This window comes from Artemia franciscana, chromosome 15, assembly GCF_032884065.1.
Source record: "Artemia franciscana chromosome 15, ASM3288406v1, whole genome shotgun sequence".
NCBI lineage: Eukaryota > Metazoa > Arthropoda > Branchiopoda > Anostraca > Artemiidae > Artemia > Artemia franciscana.
The window spans coordinates 7866061-7877494 of NC_088877.1; positions in this window are offsets into that span (position 1 = coordinate 7866061).

The window sequence follows — 11434 nt, forward strand, 5'->3', positions numbered from 1 at the left end:
TATGGCTGCTTCTTTTCAAAAGTATTCAATACCCTGGATCTTTGAAACTTTGTTTGTAAATTGTAAAATTACTTTCAGTTTGGCATAGGTATTGTTATGGAGTTTGTCAAGTGGAAAAACCAGCCATCTAGGAGGCAGGTATGGAATTCCTATCTACATACGGGTGTAAATTTGTAAGTGCTTTTGAGAATTTTTGTATAGAGTTTGTCAGCTTTACAAAGGGTCTTGACATCATTAACTAGCAATTAACTAGCATTGACCTGACTAGCAGTAAGTATAAAGTTCAATTGTATCAATCCAAGAGGTTATAACTTAATAAATAAAAATTTAGAACAAGACTGAAAAAATTGAGACATATTACAGTTTGTAAAAAAAAATACATAATTGAAGATTAGTTTAGCAAGAAATACAGTTTACACCTTCCAGTCATAGAAAACATATCTGTGTTACTAGTTTCTGGAAACATCAGTACAGCTGTATGCAAGAAAAAGAGAAAAACACCACTTTGAAAAGCCGAAAACAGGTTAGTTTAATAAAAATCTGATGACATACTGGCAAACAGAAGGTATAAATTTAAAATTTTAGGTGAAATTGACCCTCTACTTTAACTCTTTCACGCTTAAAATATTAAATAGGGAGGATATAATTCAGTGTATCTACTCCAGTCCTCAGGTGAAAAGCAGGTGGACAATTTAATCTTCAGCTCTTAAAGGCCGAAGGTGCTGTTCTTGTCTTAGAGATGTCCCTGTCATATTTTGTGAATTGAGCACTAACTGTCAGTTTATCACACAAGTTAATCTTGAACTTGAACAAGAGTAGTACCTCGTGTAGTGAGCCTTCCCAATACTATGAATCACAAAGTAGAACAAGTTCAATACATACCATTTCTTTCTCCTGATTCATTCCTGTTTAGTTCATGGAGTGTATTAAATGAATCTACTTAACCCATAAGTCTATTGAAGCCTTTCATCACTAATGACCTTAAAACATCAGTTTTATTTTTATAGGTCATTGTCATTGCATGCAACTGTAAAATATGTGAACCCTCACTTAGAATGACAGAACATGTGCTCCGTTACTGTTAAGGCTTTATTGCTTTATAGTTTAACTGTTTCCAACCTCTAGCCATGTTGCCCTTGATCAAGGTGTTTTGGGAGCTTATTGCTATCCAAGGTTAATCCTTTCAGTTTGTTAATGTGCACTGTTGGTAGTAGCCTCATCCTTTGAAGGCTGAACGACGGCCAGTAAGAAAACAAGTTGGTGGAATACAGTACAGCCTTAATTTATGATATTTTGGCTTATACTCCGCAAGATTTAAACGGAATCAGTAGATATTCCAAGGCTGAAAATGTAACAGTATTCTTGAAGTTGCAAATGAAACTTTTTACTCCGGATGGCAAGATTAACTCATAACGTCACTTTAGTGGCTTGTTTGAATTGAATTGTTTTAGTGAAACTCCAATTTTAGTGAGAAAATCTTTTCGTCAACAGACTTACCATGCTGAGGAATTTTCAAATGTCGCATTTTATAAGGTTTATTTTGACATCGGTAGATTGATAGTGCTGCCTAAGTAAAGAATGATGAGAGAAAATGCTTCATAATTCTTTTCCCCAAGGCACTTCGTATATGACAAGTTCTCACAGAAATTTTGGAAGGAGCTCATTCGACTGGAAATAATAAGTTCTAGTCCTTTTTGTAAGAGTCAAAGGTGATTGGAGGGCAGTCAGTCTTTCTCCAACTCCAATTGATTCCACAAACACATCCAATATAATTTTCAGATAGCAATTTTATTCAAAATTTTGAACGGTCTTGGTGTGTATAGAAAAATATCTTTAGTGTCCAAATAGACCAAGGGCATTCAGGAGAAACTGTAAGAGAATGTTGAGAGGGTGTTGAACTAAATCAAAACACATTATATGCATACAGGTTGTCACAAGAGCTTAACTCAGGAACGACTGAGGGTATTAAGTTGGTACTTTCAGCGATTAGGGAGAAGGATAATCAATTCATCAAAAAGGAAAACTTTGCATGCTGATAGAGCTACTACTTATGTTATTACTACTACTACTAAGATTACTACTACTAATACTAGTACTTACTACTAGTACTGCTATCGCTCCTACTTCTAATGCTAATAGTTCTACTGCAACTATTGCTTTTAATACAACAACTGCTTCTATAGCGACTACTACTAAGGCTGAGGTCATTGAGGAGAATATTTGAGGACAGTTTGAAACAAGGTAAACACGTTATAGGCATACGGGTGGTAATAAGAGCTTAACGTAGAAACGATTGAGAGTATTAAGTTGGTCTTTCAGGGAATGAGGAAGGGGATAATAAATTCAACTAAAAAGAAAAATTTGTGCGCTACTACTACTGCTACTACTGCTACTACTACTACTACTACTACTACTACTACTACTACTACTACTACAACTACTACAACTACTACTGCTACTGCTACTACTACTATTACTACTACTACTACTACTACTACTACTACTACTACTACTACTACTACTACTACTACTACTGCTACTACTACTACTACTACTAGTAGTAGTAGTAGCACCAAAGCAACTATTGCTGCTACTACAACAAGTGCTTCTGTGGTGACTACTACTAATACTGAGGATATCGTGAAGAAAATTTGAGGAAATAGAGAAAGGAAAGTTGAACTAAATCGAAACCTACTATGTGTATGCAAATTATCAAAAGGACGTATCATTAATATCTTATGAAAGGCTTAGCGTATTAAGTTGAAACTTCCAGGATATGATGGGGGGATGTCCAACTGACCAAAAGACAATATGTGCATACTGCTACTAGTTCTACTGCTTTTACTATTAATACTACTACTAATATAAAACTACAACTTCTTCCACTACTCCTGCTACTACATAATGATGCTACTGCTACTCAGTCAAGAGTATAAAGGTTAATTTTTAAGAGAATACAAAGGGAAATTTTAATTAAATCAAAACCTACTGTCCGCAGTTTGGTTTATAAAAGGTCGTTTCTCAGGAATGGCTTAGGGCATTAAGTTAAAACTGACAGGGAATACTTAGGGGAAAGATCAAGTGACCAAAAATCAATATGTGCACACTACTGTGCTACTGATCAGCTGAACTTGCTGCTCTAATGATCGATTAAAAGTCCACTGCTACTATTACTACTACTGCCACTCCAACTGCTATTGGTAATTCTAAGGCTAGGAGTATTAAAGTGAAAATCGTATTAAGTGTTGAGGGGATAATTGAACTATGAAACTCACCATGAGCCATGACCATAATATTTCTCTTAATGTTGAGAAATATGAATTTCTAGTTTTTATTGGTCCGACTTCCTCTAACTGTTTGTGATGTTCAAAAGAAAATTCAAATGGGCTATTCTAAGATAGTTGCTAATCGAGGGAAGTATAATAGACGTGCACTCGGTAGACTATATGCTGCACTCTGTGATCATTCTGTGATCACAGTCTTAATCTTTCTGGTCTTTATCCCCTTCTAAAGAAAAAAGATGTTAATCAGATTCGGACTTTTTATTTCAGATATTGTAAATTTTTACTTTATCTCCCCCCTTGGTATAGCAATGGGAAGATAATTCGTAAGTTTGATGTCCCTGATATAAGTGCAAAGTTGGCCCTCCTGCATGGAAGGTTGTCGGAATCAGATTTTTATCGTTTTTCGCCTCATCATCCTTTGGTCCGTCTGTTCGGTTAATCTCATTGTAGCGTAGTGTTTTTTCTATTTGTAGTGTATTTTATTTACAGTGTATTTGATTTTTTTCTTTTTGTTACTCCACAAGTGCCATAACTTGTTATTATGTGGGTTATAAATAAATTTTTATTATTATTATTATACAGGTTACCAAAAGGGCATATTGGCAATATGATAGCAACGACTTATGCCATCAATTTGAAAATTCCATAAATTGATAAGGGGGATATTCAACTGATCAAAAGGCAATATATGCATGTTACTACTACTACTACTATTAGTACTACCACTAATCTTACTCCTATTACTACTAATAATACTCCAATTACTATAGTTGTGACTACTGCTACATCTAAGGCTAAAGGTGTGAAGGTTAAAATTTCAGGAAAATGTTGGGATGAGTTACATATTTAAAGTTCTGAACCTTTCTCTCTTAATTATGCAGATGATACATTAAATCTTAGCCAGACACTGTCATCAACTGAGAAAATATCTTCCGTCCTTAGTGTAAATACGGAAAAATAGGTCAATCCTTCAAGATTGACCTATTGCCGGGGCAAGGAAGTCAAACTGCATCCTCATCTGCATGTATTAGTTATGTTAGCCTTCCTATTGGAACCAGGGTCAAATCAACACAATCACATCTGTTCATACATCTTGATGAAAAGTTCCGAAAACCATTAGAAATTCTTATTTTCTGCAAAGCCGGAGATAACTAGCATACAATAACAACAGTCTACAACTCATTCGTTCTCCCGTATGCCATTACTCTTTCCCTTTTCAAGAACCTCTTTACGTGCACTGAAAAAGAAATTACAAGCTCTATGTATTTTAGGTACGATAAATTTTACTTGAGAATTCCTCTATAGTCTACAAACAAGCAGCTGGTCACCATTTATGGTATTAACGTAAAGTCAAAAGGTGCATCTATATTGAATCGCCTATCTCATTTTCAAGGAGTCATTTGCCAGATGGTGTAACTATACCTTGTTTCTAAGGGGCGCTAACACATTTTTTCTTGTTTCTATACCCCTACAAGCCATATTTCTTTGATCCATAGGAAATACAGTCGTATTCTCTCTTTAAGACCCTTTTCTAGGATATTACTCTGGCTATGAGGTATATTGTATTACATCTTATTTATGAACATGAAATATCCACCGCATAGAATTTTCTAGATACCCCATTGCTTATAAATTTTTTACCAAACTAAAAGAGCTATCCATTGCGAGTACTTAGAGCTTGTTTACAATTGAATTAAAAAAAATAGGTTTTAACTGAAAGTAATGAACTATTGTATTACATCTTATTTATTAACATGAAAAATCCCCCGCATAGAATTTTCTAGATACCCCATTGCTTATAAATTTTTTACCAAACTAAGAGAGCTATCCATTGCGAGTACTTAGAGCTTGTTTACAATTAAATAAAAAAAAACAGGTTTTAACTGAAAGTAATGAACGATATTAAAACTTAAAATGAACAGATATTATTCCGTATATGAAAGGACCTTCCTCCTCAACGCCCCGGTCTTTAGGCTAAAGTTTGACTCTTTTTCTCAACTCTACTTTTTAAAACAGTAAAAAACTTTAGCGTAAAGAGCGGGGCGTTGAGGAGGGAATAGCCCCTTTCATATACGGAGTAATTTCTGTTTGTTTTAAGTTTTAATATCACTCCTTACTGTTACTTAAAAAACCTGTTTTTTTAATTTAATTTCTGAACGTTTTTGAATTAATGCATGTTTTTATTTTGGCTCTCCGCACATGAATAATTAAAAGAAAATGTGCATGTTAATTTATTTTTATGGCTAAATGCCTTTCTCATAGTTTTGATCGGACAGTTTTGATCGGAAAATTTATGGTTAAATGCCTTTCTCATAGTTTTGATCGGACAAATTTGAGAAAAAAGGAGCGGGGGAGTAGGCCTAGTTACCCTCGAATTTTTTGGTTATTTAAAAATGCAACAAGAACTTTTAATTTTTTACGAACGTTTTTATTAGTAAAAATATACGTAACATACGAATTAACTTACGTAATGAACTTCTATATTCATATGTATTATTACGTATATGAGGGGGTTCACCCTCTTGTCAATACCTCGCTCTTTACACTAAAGCTTTAATTTTGTCCCAATTCCTTAAGCATGACCCCTGAATCACAAAGGCTGTAGAACAAATAGTTGAAATTAATAAAACTACTTTAGCGTAAAAAGCAAGGTATTGGGTGGAGGTGAACCCCTCATATGCGTAATAATATCTTTTCGTTTCAAGTTTTAATGCTGCTCCTTACTTTCAGTCGAAAAAACTTTTTCAAATTTTTTTTTCATTGTTCTCTAAAAAAATGCTAAAAAATCTTGCACCCCCTTCATGGAAGTTTTCTTCCCCCATGACAAATTCATCCATGTAAAATTCCCCCTGCAGAGCCCCCTCCTCTCAACCCCTCCCCCTCAATCAAAGAATCCCCCTGAAAGCGTCTGTACACTTCCCAGTAACCATTACTATATGTAAACACTGGTCAAAGTTTGTAAGTTGTAGCCCCTCCCACGGGGACTGTGGGGGAGTAAGTCGTCCCCAAAGACATAGTTATTACGTTTTTCGACTATGTTGAATAAAATGGCTATCTAAGAGTTTTGATCCAGTGACTTTGGGGAAAAAATGACCGTGGGAGGGTGCCTAGGTGCCCCCCAATTTCTTTGGTCACTTAAAAAGGGCACTATAACTTTTAATTTTTGTTAGAATGAGCCCTCTCACGACATTCTAGGACCACTGGGTCGATACGATCACCCCTGGAAAAAAACACGGATCAAAATTCTGAGATAGCCATTTTATTCAACGCTGTCAAAAAACCTTATAACTATGTCTTTGGGTGACACTTACTCCCCCACAGTCCCCATGGGAGTGGCTACAAGTTACAAGCTTTGACCAGTGCTTACATATAGTAATGGTTATTGGAAAGTGTACAGACGTTTTCAAGGGGATTTTTTGGTTGGGGGAGGGGTTGAGAAGAGGGGGATATGTTTGGGGAACTTTCCATCCAGGAATTTGTCATGCGGAAGAAAATCTCCATGAAGGGAGCGCAGGACTTTCTAGCATTATTAAAAAAAAACACAATGAAAAAATTAATATAAAAAAGTTTTTTCAACTGGAAGTAAGGAGCAGCATTTAAAAATAAAACAAACAGAAATTATTACGCATATGAGGGACTCACCTCCTCCTAATACTTTGCTCTTTACGCTAAAGTATCTTTAGTAATTTCAACTATTTACTCTACGGCTTTTGTGATTCAGGGGTCATTCTTAATGAATTGGGACAAAATTTAAGCTTTAGTGTAAAGAGCAAGGTACTGACGAGGGGATGAACCCCCTCATATATGTAGTAAAAACATGAGAATACAAAAGTTCGTTACGTAAGCTAATTTATATGTTACGTATATCTTTTACTAATAAAAACATTCGCAAAGAATTACAAGTTCTAGTTTCCATTTTAAGTCAAAAAATTAGAGGGCAACTAGGCTTCCTCCCCCACTCCTTTTTTCTCAAAATCATTCAATCAAAACTATGAGAAAGCCATTTAGCCAAAAACAAAACAATAAGCAAATTTGGTTTTAATTATATCAAAACATGCATTGATTCAAAAACGTTCAAAAATTAAATACAAAAAACAAGTTTTTTTAAATGAAAGTAAGGAGCAACATTAAAACTTAAAACGATCAGAAATTACTCAGTATATGAAAGGGGCTTTTCCTCCTCAACGCCCCGCTCTATACGCTAAAGTTTCTTACTGTTTTAAAAAATAGAGTTAAGAGAAAGAATCAAACTTTAGAGTAAAGAGGGAGGCGTTGAGGAGGAAAACCCCTTTCATATACTGAGTAATTTCTGTTCGTTTTAAGTTTTAATGTTGCTCCTTACTTTCATTTAAAAAAAAGTTGTTTTTTGTATTTAATTTTTCACAGGGATGACATGTCAGAAGATCCACGGAAGAATTGTTCGGGGGTGAGGGAATTTACCTTTAAGAAGGAACTGGATTTACCGGCGTTACTTATAAAAACAACGGCTGTTGTAGAATAGCCCGGGTGTTTTTTTCCCAGTTAAATTTTTTTTGAAGAATAGCAAGATAAGTCTGCAAACTAAGATTTTAATAGTGGAAGTATCATTTATGACAGTGGTCAAGCAGGGTTTAACAAAATGGGTTTGTTTTGGGTACCCGTATGACTGATCGTATTTCAAATAGTAAGCTGTACAATAAATATGGTTTTATCCCGCTTCCCTGTCAGCCAACCGTCTACAGTCCAACAAAAGAATGTAGCCCATGAACAAAGTGAGATTATTATACGGAAACACTGATGAGAAATGGGAACTACTTGGGAGGATGTGAAGAGGAAAGTTTTAAATGGGGGAAGTTTCAAAACGGGAAAGCATTGAAAATATACTGAACAAAACAAACACAAATCAACTGATAAATAACCCAAAATATAAAAAATAAAATTCAAATCAATATATCAAGAGAAAAACCTTCCCTCGAACCTTTAACGCTACCAGATTCCTTATTTTTTTTTATATATAATTCTTAAGTTGTGGTATACTTTCTGTTTCTGAGGCCCTGTTTGAATGTTTTTCCTAACTTTTTAAGAACACCTCCTGAAACACAATAGCCGTTTAATTCAAATAAGAAGCTTTTTTTAAAAGCACTAAAAATTTTGTGTGAAGAGCAAGGTATTGATGAGGGATACATCTCCTTCATATACAAAATAATTTTTCTTCGTTTGGAGTTTTAATGCTGGTTCTTACCTTCAGCTGAAATATTTGCTCTTTTTTATTTAATTATTAGTAAAGGACAGTGGGTCGAGTGAAAATGTTAAAAGGAGAATAGCCAAGCTTTAGGGTAATTTTTCCCAGTTGAAAAAAGTTTCGAAGAATAAGACGATAAGTCTACGAACCAAGATTAGAATATTTAAACATTCATTTATAACATAATTGAAGTATGGTTTGGAAATATAAGTTTCTTTTCGGTACTGGAATGACTGATCATATTTCAAACGGTAAGGTGTAAGATAAATGTAATTCAGTCAGGCTTTCTAGGGCTATAATGAGAAAAAAATTAATAACGACTAAGACTCGCTTTGCAAATGAAGAATGACAGACTGCCAATAATAGTCCTTGTGGAACTAAATGAAAGCATTTTGCCTCTGAATGGAGAATAATTTGTAAGAAAAAATTGAAAAGAAATGAGAAATGCTTGAGAGGCTATAAAGAGGGGAGTTTTAAAGAGATTGGGATGAAGGAGGGGCGTGTACTGTGGTGTTGGCCTCAGGTGTTTTTTTGCTGCAGTGAGATGTAAGTACTAGTAGTAGTATTAAAATAGGGGAAAACACTTAACATTACTTAGAACAAAGCATATACAAACCGACTGATTAAAAAAAATAACAACAAAAAAAAACAAAAGAATATAATTAAAATCAATTTGTCAATATAGAAAAAAACCTTCTCTCGGCCTTTAATATTACCAAGGGGTTTGAATCTTCCTGTCACGGATTATTCAATTTGGAACAGGGGTCAGCACTGTGACTCTGTAAGTTCAGCCAGAGTCGAACCAGCTCTAAATGGGAATCAGGAGAAATCTAAGGGAAAACACAAGAAACAACGGGCAGTCTGCCCCCAACCAAGCATTGAACTCCAAGACGACAGCAGAGAATCAGACAGTCGATACATAAACTACTTGGACCATTGGTCAGCATGCGAAACTGATTTTGATGTGTGTTGTGTTGTTCCCATAAACGCCATTAGGTGGGCAATGTCTACTCACAAACAAAACAAATTAACTAAGGTATATAAACAAGAGAACATGAAATATTGTTATTTAAATGTCAGTGAAAATACAACTCCTGCTTGCACTTGACCTCTTGCACTTCCCAATTTGATTTTCTGGTGGTAATCAAGATCCTGTCCCCCTCACCTCTTCACCTTTGTGCTGCTAGCAAGGTTAAAGTGATCTTTCATGTTACAGAGAAAAACTGGTACCAGTCATAAGAGGAACGCTGCCCCCCCCCCTTCGCACCAATATTGTGAATGAGGATGAAGATGGTATGTTTTTGCTTTAATTTCTGATCGTTTTTTAATAATGGCAGAAAATCTGGCTCCCCCGACGTGCCTTCTTCCCCAAAAAATACTTCTCCATGGAAAGTTCTTTGGACATTTCCCCCAGAGAATTCCATTCTAGACAAATATTCCACCCATAATGTTTCTTGCGGAGGATCCCAGGTGAAAAAGTTTTCTTAGCTCACTTTCATTCGAAAAACAATTTGATTTTTGGTTGTTTTTCAAAATCATACCGGAAACCCCGTCCTCTGTGGAAAAATTTTTCCGTAAACAACCCCTCACCCGATCCCTTTTAGAAATTTGCTCCTGTAGAAAGTTCCCTCTGGAAAAGTTACCCCGTTAAAAACTCCCACATGGAGGAATTTTTCTCAAGGATAATCCTGATTATCCTTTACATCTTCATATATAAAATTAAGTTGGCAATGGGAAAGTAAGACAAGTAGAAATAATTTTGTATAGACTTCTAGCAATTTCCCAGAGTATACGATTCCCCCTGGATACTTCACATCTCGGGAACTTCCGTCCCTACAGAAAATTCTCCCGTGGAAATTCCACATAGTGAAAGCCCCCCCCCCTCCTGAAAAAAGTCTGATTTTCTTATGAGCACTGAGGACAACTTGTCGGAGGTCCTTGTCAAAATATTTGCTTGTTCTTCGTCTTCATATTTTGACACTGGTTGACAAATTCCTTGTTTTCTGCCCTGTTTGATTTTATTTTTCATTTATTATATGTCGTAGCCAGTGTGATCTTAGAATGTATTTACGTCAAGTCTACAGGGTAAAATTACTTAAGAGCTTTGGCGAGTGGGTACAAAGAACAATGAGCAGTATAAGAAGGCGCGTATTTGGAACCTGATCAAGCTGAAATTTTAAAGGTAAACTCCTGTTTTACACATTCCCTTATAATTCTATTTACCTCGTTAAGTTTTGTGGCTGTATTGAGTTTATTTTTTTTTGTTGTTCACGTTGTAGCTATGTTACATTATTATTGTTTTTGCGTCACCTGAATATTAACAAATTATCTCGTCAGTAAGGAACGACAGTAGCCACTGTAAAGCAAAATCAGCTAGTCTAATTTTAAATATTTTTTGTGTTGCGAGAGCAACACTTTGGTTTTGTCGTTTTTTTAATTTTTTTTCATTTGTTTATTTTTTTTATTTTTTTTTCCTAGCCCCCAATTTCAGTTTATTCTTAGAAGGTGGTAAGGGTCTACCTCTGCAGTTCTTACGTGAAGTGTGGACCTTAGGCAAGATTGATGAATATGACTTTGTAATTTGGAAACCTTCGCTGAGCTCTTGCCTGTGGCCAAAAAGGATGGGTTTTTCTTGTCTTTGAGCCAGAGCCTAAAGTGTTTGAAGTGACTTGGAGTCTTATAGCCAATGTCAGAGAGAACTATCTGAAGTTATGCAGTCAAGCTTTCGTTTCATCAAACCATGTTTCTGCTTTCAAGTGGAAAGCTCCATTCTAGCAGGCGAGCAAGCAGGCACCAGTTTCAAATTGAAGATGGAGAAAAATCTGTAAGTATTAAATTAAAGTTACCCAGCCCCACAGCAAATATATCTTCTCTGAGTGATAAATAGAAAAAAATGACAGAAACAAAAAAGTGGGGACCGAAAGTGCTG